Raw genomic sequence first — 14790 nt, forward strand, 5'->3', positions numbered from 1 at the left:
TGCTGTTAGCCTTACTGGCCTTTACAGCGACACCGGGTGGGTAGGGAAGAGGGTACTCTGTCCCTGAAAATATGCAGGCACTGTGTGGCTGCCTGTGGGGAGTGCCGACGACGCAAGGGCGCCCCCTGCGGGGCTCGAACCTCGGCTTGCGGTCGTCGAGCGGGCTGGGAGTTTCCCTATTCTAAGCAAAGCCGGCCGCGACACAGAAGCCGCGACCGGGGGATAAAATTAGACTAATCTAAGGGAGCTAACGGTCCCTAACCGCTGGACCCGACGGCGCCGAGGCGCCGCCGGGCCGTGAGATAAGCTAGACTACGTCGTCGATTCCGGCGACGACGGTGTGTGTGTCGTGCGTGTGTAGTGTGTTTCCTACCTACGTACGGGCCGTTTGCTACGGTAATGGCGTCATCGGGGTCTAAGAGGACGCTACGCGGGCGTCTACGAATCGCGTGAGGCGTGTAATTACACGCCTCAGCGACGAGGGGGTTCGCGTGCGAGCCTGCGCGCTCAAAGTAGCGCTTCGCTAAGCGTTTGCAGTGCTCGTGAATCGATTCCAGTTCAAAATCTCTATGTAGGTCGACATTACGCACGTACCAGGGGGAACCTGATGCGATACGCAGGAATTTATTTTGCACTTTTTGCAAGGGAGCAAGCTTGGTGTGCGCGAACGCAACGCAAGCGTAAGTAAGGACAGGTCTAATACAAGCTTTGTATAGTGTCAGCTTATTTCTAAGTGACATTTTACTATTCTTGTTTATGAGATAATATAATCTATTGAGAATGTACTTTGCTTTATTGCAGACTTTTGTAATGTGGGGTTTGAAAGTTAATCTAGAGTCTAGAGTGACACCTAGATATTTGACCTGTTTTTCCCAGGGAATGGGTTTGTCTAAGAGATGGATGGTAGAGACTCTAATATTTTTATTGAGAGGGAAGAGTATTGCTTTACTCTTCTCGGGATTGACTTCGATTCTCCATTGGCGGAACCACTCACCGAGTGCGCGGGCCGCTTTCTGGAGTCGATCTTTTAATAGGATAGTACAACGCGAGGTTGTGAAGAGGGCTGTATCGTCGGCGTACATAGCCAGGTGAACACCCGGAGTGAGCGGGATATCACTGGAGTACAACGAGTACAGGATAGGACTTAGCGTAGAGCCTTGTGGCACGCCTGCGCGGAGGAGGCGGGGGGAAGAGAGAGTGCCTTCGACTTTATAGCGAAAGTATCTATTCGAGAGAAAGTCCCGCAGGATGTGTACGAGACAGTCTGGCAAGCCGTAAACGGCGCGCAGCTTGTAAATCAAGCCGTTATGCCAGACTTTATCGAAAGCTTTCGCTATATCAAGAAAAATAGCAGCTGTATTGCTGTGAGAAGGATCCCTAAGGTTGTATCGAGCTATATGCTCTACAACACGGTGGACTTGATGTATGGCGGAATGTTTCTTTCTGAAACCGAATTGCTCATTGCAGAGCAGAGAGTCGGCCTCTACCACCTCTGAGAGTCTAACGAGAATGATTCTCTCGTAAATTTTACCTAAACAGCTGAGAAGGCTGATAGGTCGATAACTGGACGGGATATTCCGCGGCTTATTAGGCTTGGGAATGCCTATGACTATGGCCTCCTTCCATTCGTCGGGGAATGAGCACGACTTAAGAAGGGAATTGAAAATAATGACCAATAGAGATATGAACTGAGCCGGTAGGGACTTGAACATTCTATTAGACAATTTATCGGGCCCCGGGGCCTTCCTATCTTTGAGGTTTTTGATGATGACTTTGACCTCGTCTTCAGAGGTCGGGCGGAGCGGTTCCCCTTGCGGGGGCGTCAGCGCCCATTCTGCGACCGCGGAATCCACACGCGCAATGTGGCTCGGATCGCAGGGCTGACTACTCGGGGTACATTGAGCCTCTAAACTGTCAGCGAGACATTCCGCTTTTTCGGTGTCATCGGCGGCAATTGAACAATCTGACCTAACTAGAGGAGGCATAGTCGAGAGACAATCGACTCTAAAAGCTCGCGACAGCGCCCAGAATGCCTGGTGCGATGGAGCGAGCCCCTCGAGCTTCTTATCCCACGACTCACCGCGCAGAAGTTCGAATTCGAATCGAACTCTCCTCTTTAATCTGTAAAATTCCCTACGATTGTTGTCAGTCGGGTAGGTATCGTGTCGTCGCATAGCTACGTTCCTGCGTCTAATCAATCGCCTGAGCTTTTCTGAGATATCAAACCTACCGTCGGGCAAGTTTGTTACCTCTTTCGAACAACTCTGGATTGTATTTAAAATATAATCGGTAAATTTATTCGCCGCGTCTATCGCTAGCGCCGCGGAGTCGGCGATGCCAGGTATTAATTCCTTAAGAGGGGATTCATTCGAGCGGAGGAGCTTTGCAAATCTCCTCCAGTCGACCACAGTTTTGGTGGGAGGGCCAGAGGGGCGCTCGTCACCTAACTTGAGAATGACAGGACGATGGTCCGAATCTAGGTCGAGAATGGTATCTATTGAACGTTGCGACAGTGCAACGTTCGAAAGTATGGCAATATCGAGTACATCGCCTGTGCCGAGGACACTAAAGCGAGTGGGAGAAGGCGGGCCTATAACACAAGCGTTATATTTCTCAGTGAAGGCTAGAAGCCTCTTGCCGCTGACATTAGTCACCGACGAATTCCAAAGTCTATGTTTGCAATTGAAATCCCCGATCAGAAGGACCGAGTCTCCCATACTAAGTAGCGCCAAAATGTCGCTTTCTAATAATTGCCTAGACGGCGAACGATAAACAGAAGCTATAATTAAAGGCTGATGGCCTGTGAGGAATACCTGACACACCGACGCCTCGGCTGCTTCGAGAGACGGAGGGTCGAGTGGTATACAGTGTAAATTCTTCTTGTAATAAATCATAGTGCCTCCACCGTGGGTGGCTCTATCATTTCTTACAATCCTGTAGTTCGCAATGCCAGGACTACGAACAGCAGGTTTAAGAAAAGTCTCCTGTATACATAAGATATCTAATTGGTGGGCGTGCGCGAAGGCGCTCACAGCCTCTTTTTGGCGTTTGACACCGTTTGCGTTAAAGGTCGCTATTGACAGGGCTCTAGGTTTAATACGCGCGAGTTGCGAGTCAGCGGGCCGTGGGGTAAATCTATTTATGACCGCCATTGGAAAAAAAAAAAAAATTTAAACCGCGACGAAGCCCTGAATGGCTTCGATGAGATCTATATGATCTATAATGACTTGAGCGCGATCGTCGGAACCGTTCGTGTTCCTAAGTTTCGCCGCGAGGACTTTGATTTCTTTAAAATCAAAACATCTAGCGAAACTTAGCACAAGTGCTAAGTCGCTAGCGTTAGAAGAGGGGGCGGGCGCGGCGCGGGAATGCGCGGGCGCGGGCGCGGCGCGGGGAGGCGCCGGGCGCAAGGGCGCGGTCGCGGTCGCGCCGGAAGGCGCGAGCGCGGGGCGGGGAGCCGCTACCTGAGGGGGAGGCGGCTGTACCGGTGCCGCGGCGAGGGCGACGACCGGTGTAGGAGCGGGTTTAAACCACGCATTCTCTTTAGGGAGAGGGGCGGGCTCGTATTGAGTAGGAGCCGGCTCCTTATTATTATTATTGGAGGCACGCTTTTTGCCTCCGCGCCTAGTGCGTCTGCGCGGCGCGCGGGAACATCCGCGATAGTTCGCGGGATGGCCCTGCGTCTCGCATAGCACGCAGCTAGGGGGCACAGCGGGATCGGGGATTTTGCGGGGACAATCCGCGGTCGCGTGATCGTCTAGGCACTTGACGCACCTAGGCCGCGCGAAACAATTGCGGGCAGAGTGCCCGTATAATTGGCAGCGGTGACACTGCCCTATGAGGCCCCTAGAGTGTGGGGGTTCTACTCTGATGCCGGTGAGCGAACACACCGACCTCAGATTGAAAATTTCCTTTCCCTCTTTAGTGAGGTCAAGGATGACTAACACGATGTCATATTTCGCTTTCGTGCGAGAGTTATACAAGCGGTGCGCCTGGCGCACGGGGTAGCCTTTGCTACGAAGGTCATCTAACACGAGATCGACTTCGATCTCCTTGGGAATGCCCTTGAGCACGACGCGCAATTGGCGCTCGTCCTCCAGGGCGTAAGAGTGGTACCCTATCTGGTACTCACGAAGGAAAGAGGTAAATTGTCGGTGTTCCGACGAAGACCTAACTTGGATTTTGATTCCAACCTGCGTTAAGCGCGCGGTGGAATATTGGACATTGTGGCTATTGAGCCACTGCGACACCTTGCCCCATTTGTGCTTATCTTGCACATAGATGGGCGGCGGGGGTTTAACGCGGGGCGCGCGGGGGGGTACATCCTCTTCCCGCTCAACCGCAGAGGCGGGGGCAGGGGAGGGGAAAACCGTTAAATCGTTCGCGCGGGAACGGCGGCCGTCGGGTTTGTTCGCCTTTTTGGGCGGGGGGGGGGCCTTAGGGGCCCTGGCCTTACGCTTGGCCGAGCGTGATCCGACGGTCTCGAAACCGTCATCGTCCGAATCGGAGGACAGGCAAGTGCCCTCCTCCATCTCTACCTCAGTCTGGATCGGCGTAGGGGCACGAGAATGCTCCCTCGGCGGGGCGACTCCGAGGTCGCAAGGCCCACCGGAGAACAACGGCTCATCATCGGCACTCGGGCCGGCAGCTGAAGGCTGCATATCGGCATCCGGGCCTACTTCGGGCGCGCTAGGCGAACTAGGCGCATCATGTCGCGTTTGCGCGAATTTGACGACGGCGTTATACGTATCGCCGTGGAATGTCTCAAGGTATCTCAGCAGCTCGGAGCGACTGAGGCCGGCCATACTTTGTCACTCCCCTCACCTTGCGGCGAGGGACGGGGTGTGTATTTTAAGACTACACTATATTTGGCAAGCAAAATCTACCGTCGGTGAACGGTAGGTGAGTACCTAACTAAAAACAACTGTGTATTCACTTACTGAACAAACAATCCGGACGCTGGAAACAAGCGATGCGGGACTCGGCAACCACAGGGCAACGCAGCGCAGCAGGACGCCACGCAGCTCAGCAGTCGCAGGAATCCGCAGCACAACACTAATATAAATACAGTATCACTTCGACAAGGGATCGAAATAAATATAATAGCCCAATTGTGCGACCTCACCGAAGCAAGGCCGAATCGGATCTGCATCTGCCCGTTCGCGTCGGTCATACTCATACTGTGCCGCCCGAAGGCTAGGTCATTTCGAATTAGTGACATTTCCTTAATTATTTATTAGAATGTTATACAGTAAACTATAATTTCAATCTAGATAAAATGTTAAAAGTGACTATTATATTTATTTTCATAAGGATGAATATCAAAATGTCGCGGTAACGGTTGCGTAGCGACGCGACGGTTGTTATTAACATGGCAGAATAAATTGCATGTCAAATTAGAAAGTACTTTAAAATATATTAGTATATATGTGTAATGTAATGTTATATAGCCTATAGCACTTCTGAAGAATGCAGCTTTCATACAAAACAAAAACAATGAAAATCGGACCAGTAGATCCAGAGATCTTAGCGTTCAAACAAACAAACAAACAAACAAACAAACAAACAAACAAACAAACTCTTCCGCTTTATTATATTAGTATAGATAGCAAAGTTTGCCTACACTAACTGTCAAACTAATGATAACATAGTAACATAGGTAAGGTAGGATTGCCACTGACAGCTAATCGCTATGTTAATCTGACATGTAATATATTAATTACATAGCTATAAAGACAGTGAAGTAAAAGTTTTTTTAGGCAAAGGGAACTTGGGGACCTAGTGTTAAGACATATATACATAAAACGAATGTTTTCATGATTTTGCGGGCGAAGCCGTAAGCGGATCGCTAGTATAGAACAAAATAAAGGTCAGATTTGTATTTTTTTACACTATCGAATTATATAAAATGTAAAACACACTAATCCGACGATATATAACATCATTATCAGTGTACCTAAACTAATCTAACACAAACTTTTATCGATAAGACCCCTCAAACTTCATCACTTTGGGAAGTAATCTTAACTGTCATTAGGAAACCTATGTCGAACTAAAATACCCATTCTATTGAAACAGGTGAAATTATATAGTATTGATAGCAATTATTGGTTATCAATTATTTAGTGAACGTCATTATGGTACATTAGAACTGGAAAAATATAATATAGCAGGATTTGAACCCGCGCCTTTTGAAATTTGTCCAAGTGCTCTGAAACTAGCTATCGATATATAAATATAATAATGTTATAAGATCACTAAAGTAATACATCTATATGCGGGCGAAGCCGCGAACGGGTCGCTAGTATGCAATAAGATATTTCTATCTATTTATCTTCCTTAAAAGATGTTATACCACTTCTATACAAGGAATGTTATTAAACGGAAGTACTTATCCAGCTACGTATGCACCTGGAAGTAATAATGGAAGGAAGGGGTGTATTGAAAATACTGTCACGTCGCGGTGAACATTGTGCAGGTGGTCACGTCTAACCTAAGCCTGACTTGCCATCATCTTCTTGTATATTAGATTTTTTTTTCATCGTATATACTTATGCTTTACAAGAAATTGAGTTTTAGCTTGCAAAGTTGATATTTTAACCAACTTTATAAAGGAGGAGGTTATCCATTACACTTTTTTTTGTATATATATGAATTGATTGCAATTATAAATGGTTTTTATCAAAATTGTACACTTTATACTTTGAGAGAAATTGTTTTTTGGCTTGCGCAGTTGATGTTTTGATTACGGTAAACAATTACTTTAGGTATAAATATTATTAGTTAAAATATTTTTAAAATTTATAATGTGTTATTTATATATTTTTTACACAGTATAAAAAAAATGTATAAAAAGAAAAAATAATACAGCCGGACTAGAACCTGCGCTACTTGGATACCGTACAACCGGTATACCTATACAATTAAGTCATACGTTCTATAAGTTACATTAAAATTCATATAAGGTTATTAGAACTTACTTTATTTGTTACTATATCTGTAACCATATCGAGCTGAACCAATAAATTATTTAGTAATGAACTAACATTATCATATAATTATAAATTTATTATCTTCATTTGCATAGTCTGGCTCGGCCTAAGGCGTAGCGTTAGGTTGTCTAAGGTGTGAAAAATAAAATAGGATTTTATTTAAATTATATACAAATACATAATATAATCCTATTATTTCCTAATCGTCGTTTATCATATGAATTACCTATTTACCTTATTATATACAATGTAATAAACAAATTATATTTATCTTTCCATATAATGTTACACGTGCTAACAACGCTGATGCAAAGAAAATCCTTATTTCATAAGACCTATACCTTATAAATATATTAATAATACATATAATCCACATATAAATAACATCTATTTTTATCCTTTTAGATTTCTGATATTTTTAATAGTCAATATGTGTAAAAAAAATATTTTTTTTTTAACTTGTCTGCGATGAAGCCCAAAAGGAGGGTTATGTGTTTAGCTCGTATCTATGTATGTCCGTTCCTTTGTTCCCTTCTAACTGTTAAAATAGTGAATATCTTGATGGCACGAGTGTTATTGTGTTTAGGCCTACTGCCTTTGTAATAAATAGTTTTTTTAAATTTTCTTTATTATTTCTTCACATTACACATATAGTTGGGTAAGAAAAAACACTCCGTTATTCACTCTCCGCCTAATTTTTGCGATATTGTTTGTAGAGGTAAAACTCATCAGTCCACTTTAGAACTCTAGTGCTTCCTATTTTCCAACGATTTGGTATTGCGTGTTATTAAAATACTAATGTCGTAATAAGCAAACGCCAGCTTTATTTGAATCAATAATATTGACATTACGACATTCATTCGCTAAAAACATAAGGAAACCATAAATAGTTCATAAAATTAGAAATTAGCACATTGGTAACTCGCGTAAGAATCTATTAGATTGAGTGAGATTGTAATTACAAATGATGCAACTTATCTCCGTTTTGCACTATCTATTGATTGGGTATTGAAGAATAATACTTTTTGTTATATTTTTTATTACGCCATTACTGTATAGTAGCGCTGTATTGGCTGAACGCGATGGTTCTGGGTTCAAATCTAATGAAATATATTTATTTCCCCGATCGGGAACCAAAACTGCACTCATCGTCGCGTTTACAGACAAGACCTGTGCCACTAAGCCTAAAAGGTCTCCAATATCAGACTGGTATATTCATATTGTTTTTTACTTTAATGTGATATAACTCTAGACTATTACTCAAGTAACTATACGAATATTTAGCGAAAATTGGCTTAAATAAAATCGTGAAACTGTTCATTCTGTTCGTTCATTGTTTTTGAAATAGATCTATCCATTTGTTCAATAAAGGTACCTAGTTAATTGAGACGCATTTGAATTACCGTAGTGCTTGACCCTCAATCCTCTTCCTTTTCCGTCAGTGTGAGATGGTAAGGTAAAGTAAGGAAACTTACCGCAACAATACTGTTACATTATAAAACGAAGAAATTGTTTGGTTAAGGGCGCTAATCTAGGGAAAAACCCTTTTCCACCAAAGTCGAGACGCGGAACTCAACGCCGCGCTATGATTAATAGATTAGTTATATTTACAAGAGCGAGAAAATGAAAATATTAAATTCATCTCCTCGAGTGGGAATCGAATTCACAATCCATCGCGTTTATAGTCGCACGGTTCTGCCTCTGAGTTACGATTGGCCTCTAGAAATATTTTTATTACGATTAAAAGCGCCTGATTCGAGTAAGATAGCAAAAGTCATATTATGACAAACAATAACGTGACAAGGAAATAGAAAAAATGATAACACGTTTTCAAGTAGTCCTTGGTCTGTATCAACTTTGAAAATACAAAATAATCATTAAATCATATTAATTTAGTTAAGGTCGTCAATTCAATTTCGATTGAGGTAAATATTATGGAAAACTGTAATTTAAACTATAATTTGTTTGTTTTTTTTTTATATTTTTCGTTAAAACGTCTTTAAATTTTGTAAATTAAATATATTTTTTATAATCTAATTTAATCAAAATTATTTTATTTATTAATATTTGCGACGGTCGTGGGTTCGATTCCTGCTCGGGGAAATGAATTATTTAATATTTTAAATTCCTGGCTCTGGTAAGTTGTCAAGAAAAAGTTGTAAGAAATTTCTCCGAAAAGTGATTCTCCGAAAAGTGATGTACGGAATGTCTTAACAATAATTATAATTTCTAAAGTAAGCATAAATAGTTTTAGGTTTTTTTTATTTAATTCTACACCAAGAATAGAAAAAATGTATAAAAAATTGTATTCAAATTTTAATGTAACGGGATTCGAACTCGTGTCTCTCGGATACCATCAAAGGAACGCGGTTTTACAGATGTTTTGTCTACTGGAACTTACAGCATTCATGGACCTCAATTATGATGATTGAAATGGCATGTCGATTAAACGTTGATGACTGACATCTTCGAGTGCAAGCAATTGCAGAGATGGAAGTGACGCTTATAATTAGCTCTTACCAATACGTAGAGAAACATGTCTGCTCTAACATTTTTTTAGATCATACGTATATTTCTCTCTCCTTTCTCTCTCGATAAATAGTATATACAATACGAAAATATTTTTTCAATAGGAATCAACGGTTTCTGAGATTACCGCGTACAAATAAACAAACTCGCCAGCGTAGTAATATTAAAGTTTATTATAATTTGCTCATATCTTTTTAATTTCTCGCTTTCAATCAGGTTTCGAAAATTGGACGATGCTTAGGGAACAGTGTCTTAGCATCAGGTTTCTTCTGTCTACAGTATATATATAATGTTTAAAAACAATTTTAAGATTTATATATATTTCATTTTATTATTATATTTGGATTTTTTTTTAATTTTATTTAATACATACAGACGAGTACACACAATAATATGAATTAAAATCACGATTTAGCAAATTATCACTGACCAAGGTTAGATTTAGCGTAAATAAAATTAAAATGAAAACTAATTTTAAAGGTGTAAATATTTTTTTATTAATATATTATGTTTATTATTATGATGCAATAGGGCTCCTACCTTTCGTAAGAAGAACAGGTTTTTAGATTTATGTCTTCTATTATTAATAATATATAATTTCTTATACAGTAAATTTCCACGATGCGACATATATGCATGTACGCAAATTACTTTAAGTCTATGTAATTAATGGCTTTTGCTTAATGATTGTAAATTCAAATCTTGTGTTTTTTTTTGTTTTCTAAAACGAATATGGGGGCTTCGTGGTGAAGCGGGTTAATGTATGAATGTGACGTGATGGTTGTGAGTTCAATCCCAACATGGGAGAATAAACAATAATAAAAAGAGAAATCTTGAGCCGTGGCGGTATTGGCGTAGGGGCACGTTTACAATCAAACGTGACACTTGTGGATTCGATTCCCACTTCTTGAAAGAGAGGAAAGTGAGGAAAGGCAATGTCTTGATGGGGAGCGGAGTGTCGTAAAACTAGGTTTCTAGGTTCTGCGAGATACAGTATGAAGCTAAAAGAAAAGAGAGAACCATAACATTCCTTTCTCTCCACCAGTCTGATATGGCAAAGTGGCAACAGTCAATGGAGGATAATGCATAGTTATATGGTATATAAATAATAAATCGGTGCAATGCGAGTCAGACTGACCCACCAAAGATTCCGTAATAATTTCATGATCGTAGACCAAAGTTTTTAATTTATAGAAGTAGAAAAATGACCTTGACAGAAGGACAGACGGAGAAAAGGGTAGACTGACAGACGGAATACAAAGTGAAGATATAAGGGTTTCGATCTTTTAAACATACGGAACCCTAAATAAACAAATAATAATATCTAAACGGGTCAGTAATAAAAATGCAAAACTAACACGCTAGCGAATGTAACAAACATACTCATATAAAATACATTTTAATCAAAATAACAATTTAAAACCACGCGATTGGCAAAAAATGTAAACAACAAGCAAGTTTTTTTTTGTGTAAGTAATAATTTTTGTAACACCAATAGTGTTATTACTGCTTAATAATATGACTTGCATCATTTTGTCCCTTCTAATAAATTATTACATAAAAAATATATTTTTGTTTAGGTACTTTAAAAAAAATCCCCAAAAAAAAATACCTACAATTATATTGCAAAACAAGACGTCATTAAAAAAAATTATGTTTGTTAGAAAATGTATCAATAACATGTTTTTGTTCACCTGTTTATGTGTTTACAGAAAATTATCCGATTTTTTTTCTTTTGTTCATTTTCAAGCTGTTTCTTTTATAGCAAGACAGATTGAAAAGATTTAGTTGTCAGTACTAATGTATGATGTATTACGATGTATCCCTTCTTCAAGTGTTAAGACACTCTGTCCCCATTAAGATACTTCCGTTCAGCACTTTCCTCCGAAATTTGGACTATGAATCTGACGGAGCTTAACGCCATAACTTGATGAGACGAAACTAGAAGTACTTGTTCAAAATATTTAACTTCGTAATGGATAGTCCATTTATCAAGAAAAGATATAGGTTATATACTTGCGGTCCAAGTAGGCTACAATGGCGAAGCCGCAAGCCGCACTGTTCAAAATTAATTAATTATCTAATAGTTCAATTTGTTGTTTTTACTGCGATTGTCTAGTTTTCACTATCATATTATTATCCTTACACCTTATCCCACATGTAGTAGGGTAGGCAGAGAAAGTGTAGTGTTAAGATCCTCCGCTTCGATTTTGCGTGTTCAGTTACGGAACTCAACGCCGCGTTTTGCCTCGACACCAGAGCGAAGAAATCAAAATATCAAATATTTAATTTCCTCGAGTGGGAATCAAACCCACAACCAACCGCGTTTACGTAGAAAAGGGGTACACGCTTGATCGTCAATGATATAAGACTATTAATAATAATCATAATCTACAACAATTATGACATTTATAATAATTACAAATACTAGGTACCTACACATCAATAGAACAACTGACTGCATAATGTAAACAGAAGCAAGGGCAAGTAAATAACCGTATGTTTTCATAGTCAGCTTGGCAATTGACTTGCATTAGTATAAGCTGTGGCCGTGTATGACTATAATAATATATTATTATTAGTATTTGAAATTATGGATTGTATAAACGATAGTAGTAAGTTCAGTTCCCACTTGGAGAATGTTTATTTTTGTTCAACCTCACATGCTTTCTCGCATAGTGAGGACATACTGCTAAGATGCTCCTTTTTCCGATTTCCGCGTAAGTTCTAAGCATTATTAAAGACCGTTATCTGGAAAACCGTCGTGGCGCAGTGGTTTAATTGTGTGACTATAAACGCTACGGTTATGGGTTCGATTTCCAATCGGAATTAATTATTTAATATTTATATTTGACTATTTGGCGAATGGCAAAAAAAAAATGGCAATGACTTGAAAATTTGGCGGAAATTGGGGAATGGAGTGTCTTAACACTAGGTTAGGGAGTGTAGGGGAGCACTAAGAAAATAATTTCTCAAATATCCAACTCGAACGGCACTGGGGCCGTCGTGATGGCGACGGTTGTGGGTACGATCCCATTCGAGGAAATGGAATATTTATTTACATTTATATTTCCATTTCTTCTCTCTGGTGTCGAGGCAAAGCGCGGCGTTGAGTTCTGCCACTCAACACCCAATGCCTCCAGAATTCGGCAGAAAATGGGGAACGGAGTGTCTTAACACGGTAGGCAGAAGGAACCTACTCTGCCTACCCTGCTGTGTGCGGGATACAGCGTGAAGATGATTTGATTTGATTTATTTGAACGGGACTTACCTTTTCCCTTCTTAAAATTCACATAAAGAAAATTTGGGGGCGACGACTAGTATTTGTATCGATATATAAAAAATCACAACCAAGAATAATATTTTAGTAAGGTATAACGAATTTTCAGTAAAGTTTTGCTTTTTCTATTTATTTCTTTTTACAGAAGTTAGAGTGCCTAAAGCTTAGCCGCAGGGAGTACCATTTCTTCTATTAAAGAGCTTTATATTACAAGTTTTATTTACTTTTTATGTTTACTTAATGTTGTTTCAATTTTTCTATTTCTATTATTGTTTAATATCGTTTTAGTGATTTAAGGAATAAGTTTATACTATTAAAGTAAAACAATGATTGTGGAATTCGTGGAATAAACAATTTAATATTTTCCTTTCCTTGCTCTGGTAACGAAGCAAAGCCGGTGCTGAATTCTGTCACTCAAAACAATGCCTGTAGAATTCGGAGGAACTCGGAGGATTTGGAACGGAATATCTTAGCACTAGGTTCCCTCTGCCTACCCTGTTGTGTGTGGAATACAGCCTGACGCTGAAAAAAAATCTTTTCATTCCTATAATATTTCCATATCCTTTAATAGAGACGATTGTTACCACAGATTGGGGCCTAGGACAAGTTAAAGAATGTTACGAGTTAAATATTTTCATAGTAACAAAAATATGTTTTAACTTATCTATTTTTTTTTTTATTATTATAAAACAACTATACATATCTATCTAACAATGAACCATGTTGGGTTTATCAAAAACTTAGAAGGGTCACTGGTTTTTATACAATTGGCAAAGATAACAGCATGACCTACGAAATTTTAAATAATATAGGTACATAACTACTTGTCAAGCACTCGCACATTTTACGATAGACTCAGGAAAGAACTAAATTACTAAAAAAATAATTTGTTTTTAAAATTCCTATTTTTCTTTTAATAATATCTAATTGGTTATAATATGTGATTGAGGCCAGTCACAGGGTGTGACAGCACGCAATGCCTCCAGAATTCCGAAGTGGGTAACGGAGTGTCTTATCATTAGGTTCCCTCTGCCTACCCTGCTGTGTGCGGGATACAGCGTAAAGCTGATTGATTGATTATAATATGTGTTTAAATAGGCTATAGAAACAAAGGCAGGCAGGCAAGGCAGGGTGGCCCGTCATGGCTCAGGGACACAAGCATTCGACTGAACACGCAACAGGTTGTGAGTTCGATTCCCACTCGACCCTACCCTATTATGTGCAGGATACAACGTCTTTCCTCTTCTTATAAATATCATAATTAGATACTTCTCGACGGTCTCAGTAAATAACTATCTTATTAATAACAATAAAATTTCCAAAGTGTTACTTGAACTCATACCCCCCCTAATAAATCTTAACATTTCAATATCAATAGTAATTTTATAATAATCGGTACAAATCGAGCATTATTTATTATTTTCCTTGTAGAAGATAGCTTTGCATATTTATTGTTAGGTATACCTTTATCTCAATTGAAGTATAATAATATAAATATTTTATATTTATTTGCTTTGTTATAAGGAAATACATATTGTAAGAGTAATAAACTACATAATTATATAATATATTCATATATGTATAGAACGCCATAGTGGCACAGTAGGGAACCGTCTGACCATATCAATACCGTTTTTGATTCGATCCCCATTCGGAAGGGATGATTATAGTTTTATATTTCTTGGACTCGGCCATTTAAAATATAATATCTCGAATTTTTTTATACTAGGATTCTACCTGCCGACGCTTTTTTTCGAGACGCCGAAGGATCGCTCGTACATGCCTAAGCAGAAGAGAAACTGGAAAAACTAGTGTTGCCATTAGCATTTTCACTAGAAAGAAATTATCAAAACGAAAGGAAAACGAAATACTTACCAAATTTAAAAAATTTCCATTTTACTTCATAAAATCCTCACAAACAGAGTTGAGGGCGACTACTAATTGTATATAAAAATTAAACATGTTATGTAATGTGGTCATATATACAGC

This window comes from Heliconius melpomene, chromosome 6 (assembly GCF_056956725.1).
Source record: "Heliconius melpomene rosina isolate 202511_hmr_F chromosome 6, ASM5695672v1, whole genome shotgun sequence".
Classification (NCBI taxonomy): Eukaryota; Metazoa; Arthropoda; class Insecta; order Lepidoptera; family Nymphalidae; genus Heliconius; species Heliconius melpomene.